We start from the raw sequence: 17384 nt of genomic DNA on the forward strand, positions 1-17384 counted from the left end.
TTGTATTTTGATGCCATATAGAGTAGTATACTTTTTATTTTCTATAATAGATGTATAATCTCATAGAAGAATAATTTATCCTTTCAACTGCCTGTTAGTTGAGTCTAGTTCCCTCCATATGAAAAACAAACCCCATTCCCTTCTTTTCCCTTCATTTTCCAGACTAGTTCAATAATCAGTATCCCAAGAGTTTAAGTGCTCTAAATGGTACCCTCCTAATTTTTAAAAACTCAGATGGTTACAGATTTTTCTTATTTAGGTCTCACAAAAAATCCAGCAAAGATGCTGGTAAAAATGACATATCATTTTATGTCTAAATTTAGTGACAGACATTTAGCCAATTTATTTTTCACCAGATACTGAAGTTCACAGATTTTTCTAAAAAGAGTGGTAAGGTCTAAATTACCATGCAACCAACTATTTAAAGGAAGAGATGAAATAAAATAACCTTTTATTCTAACCCCTATTATATCCATTTGAGCATCAAATTGGGCAAATCCTTTTTACAAAGTCCCCACTTTTTTCCCTCCCTTAGAGAAAATATTGTACTCAGAGTATCCAGTAAATTACTAGACCAAAAGGAATTCCAGTGTTTTGATTCTTGACCTAATTTTCTTCCTATATTGCCAGTATGGACATAGGGGTCCTGTGTGCACATTGAAGCAGAACTTAATAAAGATTTAAAAAGGGGGAAAGGAGAAGGAAACAAGGAAAGAAAATAAAAGACAATGCAGCAATCTCTCCTTTGATGAGCTCTGGATATAAATAAGGGTGTGGTTAAGAAGTGAGTCATTATACCACTGCCTATTCCTTTTGTGGCAAAGGCAATGATACTATGGAACTGATGCAGTAGAGAGGCATTTATATAACTATTAGCCTCTGAAACAATAGACAGGCAGCAGTGTATTCTGGAAAATGTTCAAAGAGGAGGAGTCATTTTGTCCTCTTTAAAATTTTTTTTTTTAAGATTTTTTTTTTTTTTAATTCATGAGAGACAGAGCGAGAGAGAAAGGCAGAGGGAGAAGCAGGCTCCCAAGGAGCAGGGAGCCCGATGTGGGACTCGATCCCAGGACCCTGAGATCATGACCCGAGCCAAAGGCATACACTTAACCATCTGAGCCACCCAGGCGCCCCTCTTTAAAATTTAATATCTATTTTTTTCCCTGTATCATTTGGAGGAAGCTCCTTTTTTTCTTTTCTTAAGCAAAATAAGTGTTCTGCACTAGTAGGTAGTGAGTGAATTCTTCTTGCCAGCAGGAAGAAAAGCAATTTTTTGAATGCCAAATATAGCTCCTTTGTGTGAAAATATCACATAGCCAGAGACATTTTAGAGAAGAAAGGAAAGATACATGTTCTGAATTAATATTTTTTAAATGTACAGGGAGAGGAATGTTAGCAATGGAACAGGAAGAAATTGACATAAATAGACTGAGAAGAAACAAATCATCTTATCTATAGTCACGGCAGCTCCAAAGTCGGAATGTTTATCCTGTCTGCAATGCTCTTGGCATTTTTCTGTGATCTCAGAAGGATAATTTATCCTCCCAGGCCATGTCTATAGGAGATAGGTATTTCTAATCATCCTGTTTAGTTCAAGGCATTTCTTCTTTTCCTTGCCTTCCACTTCTGGTTTCAGTGTAAGATTGCCAACTAGGCAAAGCATGAGCTACCCTGGACATAAAAGATGGCCGTAGTGCTGGGGACAGAAGTAGAATAATCTTATGCATGGCTGTCTTTAAGTCTTTAAATCACACTGACACCTTTGGGATCCATATGCCCTGAGGAGACTCTTCATCCATTATTTACATATAGCAGGTAATCAGCCAGTTACAAAGAGTTTTGATAAAGGTGGGAGGCACCTATGACTTTTATCCACCCAGTATCTTTTCCTGCTTCATTTGGCAATAACATATGCTTTGCCTTTGACCAACTAACCTCTCTGTCCCATGTCATCTTGGTGACACTGGCCATCCAGCTATCCTGCCTTTCTTCCCACTAGTGAATGGACATGTGACCCAAACCTGAACAGTGAGATACTCTCCCAGGAACTTGAGTCTTGAGGGGAATGACACAAAAATGGAACATGGTCACTGATTCAGTTTGCTAGTGGTACCTTGAAGAGAGTCCCCATTGATGCATTAATCTTCTTAACTAGACCCTGTGAATTGTCCTGATTTCTTCTTCCCTGGGCTTGGCTAATCAGTTTCTTTGATCCCATTAGTTACCTCACATCACTGCAATGAATTTGATTTTGAAGTTGGCCAGGATGGTTGCAACCAAAAATTCCTAACTGCAACAAACAGAAATATTTCCTCAGTATGACTCATCTCTTAGTAAGACACCTAGGTGAAAAGCTTATGGGGAAATAGTGTTCCTCCTTTCAGAAACTCATGCATTGGCTTGTATCTTCCCATTATCTTTGTCTCAGTTTTATTCATTCATCCATTTATTCAATTATATTGTCTTTTATCCACTCATTTGTTGACTACCATTTTCTAGGCACTAAGGTTATCACCTTTAAATATCTGCATGGCATACTTCTTCATCTCGCTAACTCTTTGCATAAATGTCACCTTCTCAATGAGACCTATGATCTCCTCTCTCAGTCTACAGTCCTAATCCTCTTATCCTGATTTTTTATAACATTTTCACCTCTTTAGGGACCATGTAATTTATTTATTATCATATATTATTATTATTATTGTTTGCTTATTGTCTATCTTCCTGAAATAAAGAACAAACTCCAAGAAAACTGGAATTTTTTTCTTTGTTCATTCTTGTATTCCCAGGACCTAGATTAGTGGCTGACATTTATTGAATAGATGAAATGTACTAGAGTTTCTTTAAAAGTACATAGATATATACATTATGAAAGAAACATATTGTGGCTTTTTAATGTGTCAACTTGGCGAGGCTGAACTCCATTCCTTAAAATTCCCTTTGCTGGGTGTTTTCTATAAGGATAGGCCACAAGGTTGATTCTTGCAGGGAATTTGTGGGGTGGAAGTGAAACAGCAGCTTTTTCATAGCTAGTCCCTGTGTTGCTTACCTGCTAGTTCACCTCATCCTCCTTGGTGTGAGTCAGCAGCTAGGCCTGCAGCTTCTCCAAATCTTATGGCTTTTCCTTTAGTGTTACTGACTCCTGGACCACATGTGTGTTTTCTCTTTCTGACCAGGAGCCCCAACTTCTTCAGGATACTCACACCACCAAGGTCAGAGGCAATAAGAACATACACATTTTATAGTTTCACAGGCTCAAGTTATGCTTGTGATTCCGGCTTGTCTTTGACCCACTTTACATCGATCTTCCCTTTCCAACTGGTTGCCTTGGACTTCAAGCTTCAGTGTCAGACTGCAGACAACAGCCTTGTGGAGGCTGATTAACCATCTCCCAGGATTGTATAAGGTTGAATCTTTTTTTTTTTAATTTATCTATCTACCTGCCTACCTACCTACCCACCCATTCTAATGTCTAAATGCTGAATGAATTCTAGCCCCTGACTGATACAGATTTTCGTACCGGGAAATGAGATGAGGTGCTGCCATAACAAAACCTAAAATGTGGGATGGCTGTCGAAGCAGGCAGTTGGCAGAAGTTGGAAACCCTGTAAGAATTTTGAGGAGAGTATTAGTAAAATCTTCGAGTGCCTTGAATGTACTCTTCATAGAATTTTGAATTATGTGGTGGCTGGCAGTGACAACTTTAAGGAATGGGAGGAAAATCTTATTGGAAACTGGAGTAAAGGGCAGAAATTTAGCAGCACTCTTGCCTGTAGAAATCAGGAAAATAGAGAATTTGCCTAATGAACAAAGCAGATGAGATTTCCAAAGTGTTTAAGTACCACCTGTTTTCTTCTTGCTGTTTGAAGTGAGATACAGAAGAGAGAAATTCAGGTAAGGACTTGAAACAAACAAACAAACAAACAAAAAAGCCAGAATATGACTTTTTGAAAGCTCTCAGACTCTTCACATGATCCAGGATGCTAAAATTAAAAAGAAAGAAGGAAAGAGAAAAGAAAGAAAGAGAGAGAGAGAGAGAAAGAAAGAAAGAAAGAAAGAAAGAAAGAAAGAAAGAAAGAAAGAAAGAGAGAGAGAGAGAGGGAGGGAGGGAGGGAGGGAGGAAGGGAGGAAGGAAGGAAGGAAAGAAAGAAGGAAGGAAAGCAAGCAAGCTCTGAGCAAGGATCAAATCCAGGGCAATGCCGGAAAAACATTACGTGAAGGAAGAAAAGTCCAGGGTTTGGCCATAGAATATTTTATTCAAATCTCAGAAGGTCTAAAGTGGTGCCTCAGAGGAACTTGATTCAGCTTGAAGGCCTCTAAAGAGATTAAGAAAGTGCCACAGAGGGTCTCTCCCTCAAACTACTTCTAGGAAGTTTCAGGGCCTCATCCCTCAGTCATCTTAGCTGCAGCCAAGGTAGAGAAAGAGGGGTTTATCCAGAAGACATTGTGAGGTGTGGCTTTTGTCTATTGGGTTTGACCCCCAGAAATTTCATAGGGGACTCACAATGTTCTCAAAGGAGAAATATGCAGAAATACTGCAGCTTGGGCTGAGGGAGACAGAGATGGTATAGAATGAGGAGAGATTTTTTTGTGAAAATGTTAAGATAACTAAGAGGGTGGAACCAGGAGCACTGAGGACACAGTGGGAAAACATGAAGAATTATTTCAGATAGGAGGCCTAATCAAGGACCGTCCAACATTTGCCTAGGTGAATTTCAGAATTGCAGTGGACCAGTAACTCCCCTGTGTTTCCCACCTCAGTCTTTGAACATGACTGTCTATAATGGTTATCCCACGCCTGTCCCACCATTGCGTGTTGCAGGCAGTGGGGATAGGGCGGGGGGGCAGATAATTTGTCTCTTTTGCTTCCCAGGACTACAGATTGCAAGGAAATATACTTGAGGAGTTGTGCTTGAGGGATTATACTTGAGGAACCTCATCCATACTTGGACCTGATTTAGATGTTGAGATTCTGGGCTTTGAGTGGATATAGAGAATTTTGAGGTCTTTGGGGACAGTAAGTATATTTTGCCTTGAGGGCCAGAGGATGGACTATTGGGAATCTCTAAGGTGGCCCCCCAAGGATCCTTGCCTCCTGGCATGCACACTCTTGTGTGGTCTCTCCCTGCTGAGTATTGTTTGGCCTTTTTGACTCACTTCTAACAAGCAGAATATAGCAGAAGTGATAGGATGTCAATTCTGAGATGAGTTTATAAAAAGTTGTGGTTTCCATCTGGGAGGCTTTCTCACTGTCTTTTGAATGGCTCAATGTGGGTAAAGCCAGCTGCTGTGTCATGAGGCAGCCTGTGGCAAGTTCCATGGGAGTGAACTTGAAAGTGGACCTTCTGAGGCTTGCCAACTGCCATGTGAATAAGCTTGGAAGCAGATCCTCCCCAGTCAATCCCTGAGATGAGTGCAGCCCCAGCCAAAACCTTGATGATAGCTCATAAGAGAATCTGAGCTAAAACTAGCCAAAAAGCTGCTCCTGGATTCCTGATCTACAAAAACTGTTGGATAACAAATGTTTTGTAATTTTCAGCCTCTAAGTGTCAGGATAATTTGTTTTGCAGAAATGGGTAAAAAATACATTTCTATTCTAGAGTATAGCCTACACTCCAATGCTCTAATTGCTATTATATAACATTTTGTAAAGGGGAAATGCCAATCTGTTTAATAGGATGATCATGTCAACGAATCCTTTAGTCTTCATTTGAAGAATGCCATCAAGTTTTGTCTCGTACCTCTCCACGGTCTTACTTGATCTTTTGATTAATTAATTCCTTTAATTATAAAATGATAGCTAAACAGGTCATTACGGTATGATGTTCTCTTGTGTCCTTAGACTTCTCTCAGGTTAGAAAGCTCAAAGATAAGATGGGCTGGATCAATACATAACAATAGCTAACTTGGCATGCTTTATCTGTACCAGGAACTGTGAAAATCGCTTTTTATATGATCATTTTAGATAATTCTCATATCAAAGTATTGGAACCATTATTATTCCTTTAAAGAGACTTAAAGAGACTTACTCAGTGTCACACATTGGTTAGAGGTAGATCTGAAATTTGAGCTCAGGGCCGTCTTTCTACAAGGCCTGAGCTCTCAATAACCCCAGGCAAAGAAGATCTCCTGTACCTTGTATAAGCAAGTTAATAAAATGTAATGAGTAGATTCTCTTCATGGCACAATACTTATGGAACAGAACTAAGGCAAACCCTTTCCACGTCTTCATGGATGTAGCCTGAGAGGGGTTTGGAATCCAAACAGACTCCTTTGCCAAACCTGAGTCCATGATGTTTTTGAAGAGAGGGGTGAAAGCCCAAGATGAATTAAACTTTGTCACCAGGTTAGAGCCTCTGCCCCTTAGAAAATTTTAGCTGATCTGAAATGTTGTTTAGAATGTGGGAGGTAGTTGAGCTGGCCAATCACATTGATTTTCAGGATCAGGAGTACACGATCCTGAGGGAGTAGTCTCAGGGTCTGCAGAGACATTTGATTGAGTAGAACAAGAGCTCCCTGCCTATGCCTGTAACAAGGACTACCACCTCTTAGTTTCTCACTGAGGAAAAAGGGAGCTTGCATATAAGGTAAACTGGTATGTGCCAGAACATCGACTAGATGCCTCAATTTACACATCTAGGGTCATTCTGACAAATGCCATCGACTCATCTGTTCATTCTTTTAAAAAGACAACTGAAGTGTAAAATATAATGGATTCCTTGAAACTAACAAGTGTCTTTATTCTACTTGAAAAAAAACAGATTTTTTAAAGGGTTTGGTATTAATACAAATTTTAAAAATGGAATTTTAGGTTAGGGTTCTTAACAAAATATTTATTTTTATTTGCTTTTTCCTCTCACTAATTTTCCCACAGACTTCATTTTTTTTCAAAATCAAATCCCTCCTCTCTCTCTCACTTTGAAGTTTCAGCATAATTTTAAAATATCATTGTTGGAAAATGCAGTCTATTTTTTTTTGGACAGCTTTCTCATACTCAGACTATGCATTCAGTCATAAGGTGACAGTCAGGCCAAAGTTTATCTTATCACACCAGAGTTTTTAGGTCATTTCCAGTGTTCTTATTTTTTCTTTTCAAACTTTCACTTGAAAAGAAAATTAATTGGGAAACACCAGCACAGCTTTTTTTCCTTCCTCTTTTGGCTACTCAACTGCTAACTGCCAATTCTTTCTGAATTCTTTATCTGATGTGCACAAGAGACAAGGAAATTGTGGCTGTTCCTAGAGCTGGCAATAGTTAAATGGAATTCCAGAGAGTGACTCAAACCAACATGTATTTTGTAGAGTCTTTTGATTATACACAGCTCTCTCTGAGACATAAAAACCTCTTGAAGGATTAGCTTCTAGAGAGAATTACCATTTTGGAAGATTTATGTCATATTTCAACGATAAAATTATTCAGAAAAAAATGCTCTCTGTAAATAATCTCAAAGTTCTCACAAACATCTGAGCCCTTGGGGGCCAGAATCAGGGCACAATTTGCATAGATTAAATACACACATGTACCCACACGCTCACATTTACTAATCCAAAGGTCTCACGGTTGTGTTATGATACTCTCTGGAAACTTTCGTCAGAATAACTGTACCAACTCTTCAAAAGAGCCTGTGATACAGACCATGAAAACACTATTGTAGAAACCTTATTTTAACCACTGATGTATTTCAGCTCTATAAAGTTTGCAGCTGAATTAACTTGGTTAAAATCCAAGTATGTTATATGTATATTTTCCTCAATACATTAGTGTGAAATGTAAAGCTTACCTTTCTTTTATTTAATGCCTTAAGGGACCTAAATCATATATTATAAACACTTACCATGTGATGACTCTTCTGTTAGATTTAAATCTCATTGTTTTCAAAATGAGATTTTGAACATTGCTATTACACCACGAGCTAGCTACATCAAGTTCTCTGAGATTAATTATTTTTACCAGAATATTGGATGTGCTGGTGGAATATTTTGTTGTATTATGTTTCTGTCTTATAGACTTTCAAGACATCATAAACTATTAATGCTGGAAAGTAACTTAAAATTTTGTGCAGCTGGCTAATTTCTCATCAGAAATAGTCCAGAGAGGTGGAGTAATTTTCCACATTTAACTGATGACTGACCACTGGAACCAAGGAACCAAATTAGACTCAACTGCATTTTCTCTGTGAAGATGAAGTCCATGTCCAGTGAAAATCTAACTCACTTTACAAATCAGCCCAATAGTTGTCTTGGTTTTCAGGCTCCAGTCAAACATTTCATGGAAGAAGTGTAGCAGAGTGAATCTGTGCTCTTCCCCCTTATCTAAGCCTTCCTTAGGTCAGGTTCCCACATTCCAACTTTCCCATCCCAAAGTAAATTGCAGTGAGAAGTTCTGGAGAAGTTAGCTCTGAGTATGCAATGCTTAATGACAGGAAAAATTCAGAGAATGTGCTTGTGTGAATATAAGCAGGTGTTTCTATGGGTGCGACAAGGGTGGGCAAGATGGAGAGGTAGATGGGGGTGGGGGAAAGAGAGCTATGATTTCCTGGAAATAATTTGCTCCCATGTCATCCTGGTAAAAGGCATCTCCCTTACATCAGGCAGGCATAATGAATGGTGTGATACCCGGTAGCCTGCACAGTTATAAATACGTGGCCTTTCATCCTAGAGATGGCCCATTTCCACTCACTAAAACAGTCCGCCACAGTGGTGCTCTGGGGCCATTCATTTTTCATGACCCCCTTGGTGATGTGACTGGGATTTCCTGAAACTGTCCTCCAGTCCCTGCCCAGTGAGTGCTCCTCATTAATACTCTCTGATTCTTTTCTTCCAAAGGTTATCATATCTTGGTGTTATTTGTGTGTGTGTTTGAGTGTGTTTTCCAAAGACAAACAAATAAATGGAGCAACAGCTAAGCTTGGCTTTGCTGCAAACACAGCTTATTCACGGGGTGAAGCTTGGCTAAAAGGCCATCTTAAGAAACTCGGAATGTTCAAAGTTTCCAGTCTAATGCATAGGAAGTCAGAAATTTTAAAAAGCAGTTAAAAATCATCTCTCCATTCTGAAGGCTCAGATTTCCCATCACGGAAGGCACACTTTGACACAACAGTTGCAGCAAAGCAGGGCCTTCTGATTTGCTGGCTGCTTCAAACAACACCTACCTCCGTTCACCATCTAGTGCTTCTCCTGCACTTGGTAACATATCCCATCTGGTTTTTAGGCCCCTGTCAGAAGGAAACCGGGAAGAGTGAAGAAAGGCCTGATTGATCACAAGGTCCTATCAAATGTTAAGGGCGGCCCTGGCTGACCTCCCGTCTAGTCAGAGCTGCTTTGATTTAATCTCCAAACTGGCTGCTTCTCCAGGCTGTGAGTTCTGTCTGCAACCCATGTGTCAGCATTGAGATATGACCTGCTTCATGCTCCATTCATCTCATTTGAAGGACGGAAATTAAACTGGAGGGTCAAAGAGGGGAACTGCTCAAAATACACACACATTAACTGAAGGCTTTTGTGTGGGTGCATTATAGGAGTTTGAACAACCATTAAAAATTATATGAAAATGAAATTGATCTTTATTCCACCGAAATGGTTTAGAACTTTGGCCCCTTTGCCACCCCCTTCATCTATTCTTTCTTGTAGTAATCATATGAAGCTGATCTCATTAAGGTTCAAAGTAAAGGAGAGAAAATTTTACAATTTTTCAGTTTGTTTTTAAAAACTAACTTACTGCCTGCAATTTGCACAGTAAATATTTGGAAAGAAAAATAGAGATCCAAAGAGCTGATAACCAGACTAAAAGGAAGGTACACTGCTATGTTTAATATTATTGATTCGTTTAAGCTTCACCTTTCAAGGTTTTTTTTTTTTTAAATTCATTTAAAACTCCCACTTTGGAAATAGTCCTGTAACTGTCCAGGCACATTGCTGTGGTATAAATCTATGTATTCCCGGTCCCATTTTTTCCTTCTCCCCTTGCTCTTTTTATTGGCCTTTTTATACTGTTAAGGAGGGCTAGAAACTAGCAAAAGCTTGATTCCTTATAGGTTTGTAGTAAACTCTATTTCACTTACTAGAGGTGTCCCAAAATTATGAGAATAGGATAATTATACTCTAAGTGTGTTTGGAGAGGGAGCTATATTTATGTCTGCATGCATTCATTTGCTCATACATTCATGCATTTGTTATTTGAACTCTGTACTGTAATAATATCCAGATAGGGAAAGTGCTTTTTAATTTTATTTATAAAGTGTATTGCACATTTCCTGTTATAATAGTAGTACATATCCACTATCAATAAATGGTCAACAAAGACAGGAGAGGAGAGAGAATGATAGAAACAGACAGTTTGTTTATGAACACTTTTTATTTTCTTTATTTTCTTTTGTGGAATCACACTGTTCCTGCTTGGGACAAGACTACATTTTCCATTGTTTCAGTCACCCCAAATTTTATGTCTATATAATATTTTGCATGGAAGTGATTATTTTATTTTGTTAATATTTTATATAAGTCCATTTTGGTTTTTTAAGGTTTTCACCATTATAAGTATTATTATATAAAAATATTTTTATGCTTCCATAATTTTCTCCAAAATTCTCATTTGCAATTAGGATGTGCCCAATTTAACATTTGCAGTCAAAAGTATTTTCTTTTATGGTTCTTCATTTGAATACCCACTTAGAAATAACTTTCCTTCTTAAATGATCATATATGTTTTCTTTAGTACATATTCTTTGTTTTATATTTAATATATGTACAAGAGAATGAGTACTATAGTGGATATTAGTATTATTTCTACATAAACCATTTCACAGGACTTATGGAAAAGATTTGAAACCCTGAATATATGGAGGAAAAGCTTTTGAGCTTCTGAGGCATTCAAAGAATGCCATTTAAGCATTTCGTTTTGCACACTGGGAAGCAGAACACAATGTGACTGTGTCTCTCATACTGCTTCTCAGTAAAATCTCTCTTCCTGAATATCCTTATGTAAATATCCTATTACTCAAGACAGAATGTGTTAAAGCGTGCATTTTGCAAGTTAATTCATTCTTTACAGTGCCGAGTGGGAAGTGGGTTCATTGTTTTCATGTAGTACTTTGCAACAGAACTTTTTGCAGTGATGGACATGTTCTATATTTGCACTGTTCAATACGGTGGCCACTGGCTACATGTGGCTACTGAACATGTGAAATGGTTACTGAACTGAGGAACTGGATAATTTTATGTAGTCTAAATTGTGGCCAGTGGCTCTCTTATTGTACAATACAGCTTTAGTGGTTTTACCATTATTTAAACTATTGTAATAGTTTATTAAACATTATAGATGTTTACCCAGTTATTCAAGTTCATTTCATTGAAGAATAAATATTCAATGGTGAGGAACTTATAATTTTGAAATATAAGAAGAAGAAAGATAAAAATTACTTGTGCATTGAGAGTCATTTTTCATGTTTTCTTTCAGAGAAAAGGATTGAAAATATCAATAAGGAAAGGTGATGATAGTGTCTTCATGGAACCCTTGGGTAAGATGGACTGCCAAAGAATAAGATGATTTGGGTTTTAAAATCTGGCTTTGAAACTAACTAACCTATTTAGTAAGTCACTTTTGGTGGTCTTAGTTACGTGATATGCATGATGAGGTTGGAATAAATAATTTTCTTTGTTCTCACTGTGGATAAATTGTATGAATCTCTTCTGTTTTATATTCAGAATTGAATACTGCATTTTCCTTCCTGCCTCAGTAATGTGTATAAACACTCAGTGCCAGATGCTTGTTAGGCGAAGTATTTGTTGAGTGAATGGCTATACTCAGTTGTCTACTTGAATCAATAGCTGTTTTCACCATCCATTCTTATAGCTTGCTCTTTTCCACACTCAGACTTGGGCAAGGTTTTTAAACACAGATGGTTTTGATGTAGGAGACATCTTTTGCTACAGAGTGGTAGAGGATCATTGGCATAGCCCTCTGATCTTGAGTTGCTAAAAGGTTCTACTTCCAGAGATGGCCAAGGAAGTGTGAGATTCCAGAACTTGGCTGACCTTCCTAAAGGAAGCTCCTCAGGATGCTCCTCAAGGCCTGGATAAACACTGAGGTGATGATGGGAAGGCAGGAGAAGGGCCAGAATATAACTAAGACTTAACTTCCTGATACCTATCATATATGACTTTTCTGAAAAGGAGTTACTGTACCTCAGCAGTATTGACTACTTTGATCACTCAAGTCCAGAAGAATTAAACTCTCCTTTTTTTATATTTTTACACATTATATATTTTGCTTGTTAGATATTTAATATTACCTTCTTTGGGATATAGTTAGTTTTTAATGTGGTGATGTATTTTTAATCCACTGAAACTGTTAATTAAGTTTGTAAGGACAAAGGCACAAATCTTATTCCTGGCACACAGTTCTTTGTATCTCACAAACCCCAGCCCAGTGTAATCTATTCTTCGCCACCCAAGATCAAACATTTGGGGGAAAAACTGTCTAAATGGGAAAGCATTGTACAGACATTGCTAGTTGTTATTATGGTAAGAATTGATGTTGTAGGTAATTTAATAATTACTCTTATTTCTGTTACATACTCTCCTCCAGGAACTTAGCAGCTGGTTAACATTTTTCTGAGCTCACTATGTAGGTGCCCTGAAATCTTCCCAGAATTTCTAGAATTTCAATCCTACAAGAATGTCTAAGGAAAATTCATTATACTCTTCCCTGAGAAGAGATAATATTAAAAATTAATGACCATTTCAGTCCTCTAGGATGTAATATAATTCAGGGGAAGGGGAGGAGGTCTGTCACTATCCTTTTCAAGGGCAATTCACAACAATTTGAGTGATAAATCCCTGAAGCTTGATGTTCTTCTCCCCATTGTAGAATGTGAGTGTTGACAATGACTCCTTTTAAAGGTAGCAATATCTCATTTGAAATTAGTGCATCTGGTTGAGAAAAAAAAAAAAGGGTCAGTGTATAGTAAGAGTTATATAAATGTTCATATCCTTTACTACCATGAATTCACAACTGAAACTGTATCTTAAAGAAATAGCTCAATAGAAATAAAAATCTAAGGGAATGAACATCTTATTTATGCCTTATCAGTGATAAAAAGAAGTTGGAAACAATTTAGATACCCATTACTAGGGAATGCTTAAATAAATTAAAGTATACTAGCAAGAAAACATGTTAGAAAGATGTTAATTTGGGGGATTTTAGAGCATATATGCATCAATGTTTATGCCATAATGTCAAGTGGAAAAACAGCAGAATGAATATTTGTACTTAAGTACATGAGATGTTTATATATGTATGGGCACTAACATTCCCCAAATAGACTTGTTTCATTGAGTAGAAGGTTTATAATATGTAAAGAACACAGTCTTGGGATTAGAGCTAGGTTTAAATTCCAACTCTGCCCCAAACTGACACCGGCAAATTATGAATCTCTCCAAATATTAGTTAAATTTTTGTCCATATTAGTTAAATTTTTTATGTGTGTGTGTGAAAATCAAACAAGCAAATCCACTTAAAGTGCCCAGGATATAGTAGGAGTTCAACACCATTCTTTCCCTTTTCTTTACTAACTACCTGAGACTCCCTAGGATGAGAAATTTTACTCAAACTGATTGATTCTGATAGGAATTTCAATATTCTTGTTTTCAACCCAAATAAGATTTCTTAGAAGGCAATTAGAAAGTAAGGATTCAGGAGTGCCTGGGTGGCTCAGTTGGTTAAGCATCTGCCTCCAGGGTCCTGGGATCGAGCCTTGCATCAGGCTCCCTGGTCAGTGGAGAGTCTGCTTCTCCCTCTGCCCTTACCCCTGCTCATGCTCTCTCTAATAAATAAATAAAATCTTTTAAAAATGAAATTAAGGATTCATGTGATAGTTCTTCTGTAATTGGTAATCTTTATATTTCAATGGATTTCAGAAGGATATTAAATATCCAGGATTGGAGGTCAATTTCTATATATAATTGAAAGTATAAAACTCAAAATGGTATATTAATTTGCGATAGTTTTATGCATCAACGTGATTGGCCATAGGGTGCCCAGATTAAACATAATTTCTGGCTGTGTTTGTGAAAGCATATCCAGATGAGATTAGTATTTGAATCAATGGACTTGGAAGTGAATTGCCCTTCTCAATGTAGGTGAGCATTGTCCAATCCCTTGAGGGCCTGAATAGAGCAAACGCTGGAGGAAGGAGGAATTTATCCTCTTTCATCCCTTTTTCCTGCCTCACTGTTTGAGCTGGGGTGTCTCATCTCGTCTCATCTCATCTCATCTCATCTCACCTCATCTCATCTCATCTTCTCTGGACCTTGGACTGAGATTTACTGCATATAGGCTCTCCTGGTTCTCAGGTGTTTGGACTCAGACTGAATTACACCATTAGATTTCTTGGGTTTCCAGCTTGCTGATGGCAGATCATAGGACTTCTCAGCCTCCATAATTGCATGAGCCAACTCCTCATAATAAATCTCTCTTTCTCTTTCGATGATAGATAGATAGATAGATAGATAGATAGATAGATAGATAGATAGATAAAATTGTATAGATAGATAATAGAGAGATAGATATTAGATAATAGATGTATGTATATAATAAGTAGATGGATAGATAGATATCTCTGATGACTTTTGTTTCTCTGAAGAACATTGACTAATACAAATTTTGGTACCAAGAGTATGGAATTCTTTCTCTAATCTAATTAGGTTTAAAGATGCTAATGACTCTCTTTCCAGGAGTAGAAGGAGCACTGATAGACCATAGTGTAAACTGTTTATAGAGATATGCAAAATAACTGCATAAATAATTTATTTATAAGAAGCAAGGAGCTAGGTGACATAGTACATGGTACTTTTGAACATTTTTGGAAAATTAATGAATATAATGACATTGACTAACTGCTCCTAATATCACTGACAAAATAGCAACAGAAAAGGATGAGCTCAGGGATTTAAATTCCCAGCTAGAGCACTGCACAAATGACCTAAGAGCTACTATGTGCGCTTGGAAAGACCCTTATCACCTGTAGCTACAAGGCTGAAATTGCTGAAGATCAAATGTAAAGCCTCATCCTGCGATTTGCTTAATTATAATGCAACTTGAACTCTCAGCCTCACAGGGTTTCAACTGTTAAAGTGAGGACATTTAATGGGCAAGAACGGGGTCATAAGCTGGGATGAGGTCATGAGTGAAGACTCTACTGAATCTGAGGACATTGAGTCCCTAAATTCTGGCGAGTCTTCTTTACCAGTGGAAGAAGTCCCCTTACCACCAGCAGAATTGGCTCCTCACCCCCTCACTCCTCACAGTGGAATTCTAACCTCCAGTGGTACTGGCTTGGCCACCCACAGTGGTACTGGTCTTTTCACCCCCACCTGACCAGATTAACCCTACATTGCCTAAGAAAACTGTAATTGCCTCCCTTGAGGTAGTTGCTATGCATGACAATGCCGATTCTCCTCAGAACCCATCCTACCACCCCTCTTTGCTTCTAGACCTGTAACTAGATTTGAGTCCCAGCAGGTTCCCAAGATTTATACTGTGTGACCAGTGAGAAAGTGTATTACTCCAAAAGAACTACCTGAGTTTTCCAATTTATACAGACAGAAATCTAGGGAACATGGGTGGAAGTAGATAGTAAAGATGTAGGATAATGTTGGAAGGAACATAAAGTGGGATCAGGCCTCATTTATTGGCACAGGTTCTGCATTTAATGTTGTAATTCAGGGAGTTAGAAAGGACTGTAATAGTTTCTTTGGTTGGTTGGCTGAAACACAGATCAGAAGATGACCTACCATGAGTGAGTTGTAAATGCTAGACATGCCTTGTGGAGGAAGGGATCCAAAGGCTTAAGGAGATTAGAATGTTAGAGTAGATTTAGCATTTAAGATCTACTTAGCCAAACTAAGAGGGTCCAAAAGACATACCTTTCCCCAGTACTGAGAGGAATAAATTTGTAAGGGGAGCCCTGGCATCCTTGAAAAGCTCTGTGATTACTCTTCTCTGTACACCAGACCTCATAGTGGGAACTGCCGTCACTGAATTGGGAAACCTAAATCCAATGGCAGTAATTGGATCTCAGGATGGAAGGGGCCAAGTGCTGGCATTCAACCATCAAAGGCAAGATATGTGTGGTTACTCTAATGGACGTCAGAGTCAAAGCCACAATCAGAATACTCTGACTCATGCAAACCTATGGCACTGGCTAATTGATCATAGTGTCTCTAGAAATGAAATAGAGAGAAAGCTTGCTAAATTCTTACTTGGTCTCTACAAGCAGACAAGTTCTAGGTCAAGTACACAAAGCTAGCCTGAATCATAAGAACAGAAATCCAAGCCCCTTCAATCAATTCCAGGCTTGAGCCAGTTTACATACCCAGGAGAACTTGAATGAAGGGGAGGCTGAGTCCCCTTGAGATAGGAGCCAAGTATACTACTGAAAATGTATACTGCTAATATTTCTCCCAGCCATCCCCAAAGGGACCTATGGCCTTTTAACAGGGTAATCTTATATTGGGGAAAAGGAAATAATCAGACCTTTGGAGGATTATTGGACACAGGGTCTGAACTGACACTAATTCCAGGAGACTCAAAACATCACTGTGGCCTGTCAGAGTAGAAGCTTAAGCTCAGGTCGACCTTATAGTGGGTCCAGTGGATCCCAGAGCCTATCCTGTGATATTTCCCCAGTTCCAGAATGCATAGTTGGAACAGACATCCTGAATAGCTGGCAGAACCCCCACATTAGTTCCCTGACCTATAGGATAAGGACTACTATGGTGGGAAAGGCCAAGGGGAAGCCATTAGAACTGCCACTCCCTAGCAAAATAGTAAATCAAAAGCACCACATTGCTGGAGGGATTACAGAGATTAGTGCCACCATTAAGGACTTGAAGGATGTGGGAGTGGGATTTCCCACCAAATCTCCTTTCAACTCTCCCATTTTGCCCATGCAGAAGACAGACAGATTGTGAGAATGACCAGTGGGTTATTGAAAATTAACCAGATGGTGACTCCAGTTGCAGCTGCTTTAACCAGATGTGGTTTTATTGCTTGAGCAAATTAACATGTTCCCTGATACCTGGTATACAGCAATTGATCTGCCAAATGCCTTTTTCTCCATCTCTGTCCATAAGGTCTGCCAAAAGCAGTTCTCTTTCAGCTGGTAAACCCAGCAATATACCTTCACTGTCCTATCTCAGAGGTACATCAACTCTTCAGCCTTGTGTCATAATTTAGTTTGCAGGGATCTTGATCTCCTTTCCTTTCCAAAGATATCACACTGGTCCACTATGGATGATAGCATGCTGATTGGGCCTAGTGAGCAAGAGGTAGCAACTACTCTAGACTTATTGTAAGACATTTTTATGTCAGAGGGTGTGAAATA

The sequence above is a fragment of the Leptonychotes weddellii genome, chromosome 1 (genome assembly GCF_054177405.1).
Source record: "Leptonychotes weddellii isolate Sample4059 chromosome 1, ASM5417740v2, whole genome shotgun sequence".
Classification (NCBI taxonomy): domain Eukaryota; kingdom Metazoa; phylum Chordata; class Mammalia; order Carnivora; family Phocidae; genus Leptonychotes; species Leptonychotes weddellii.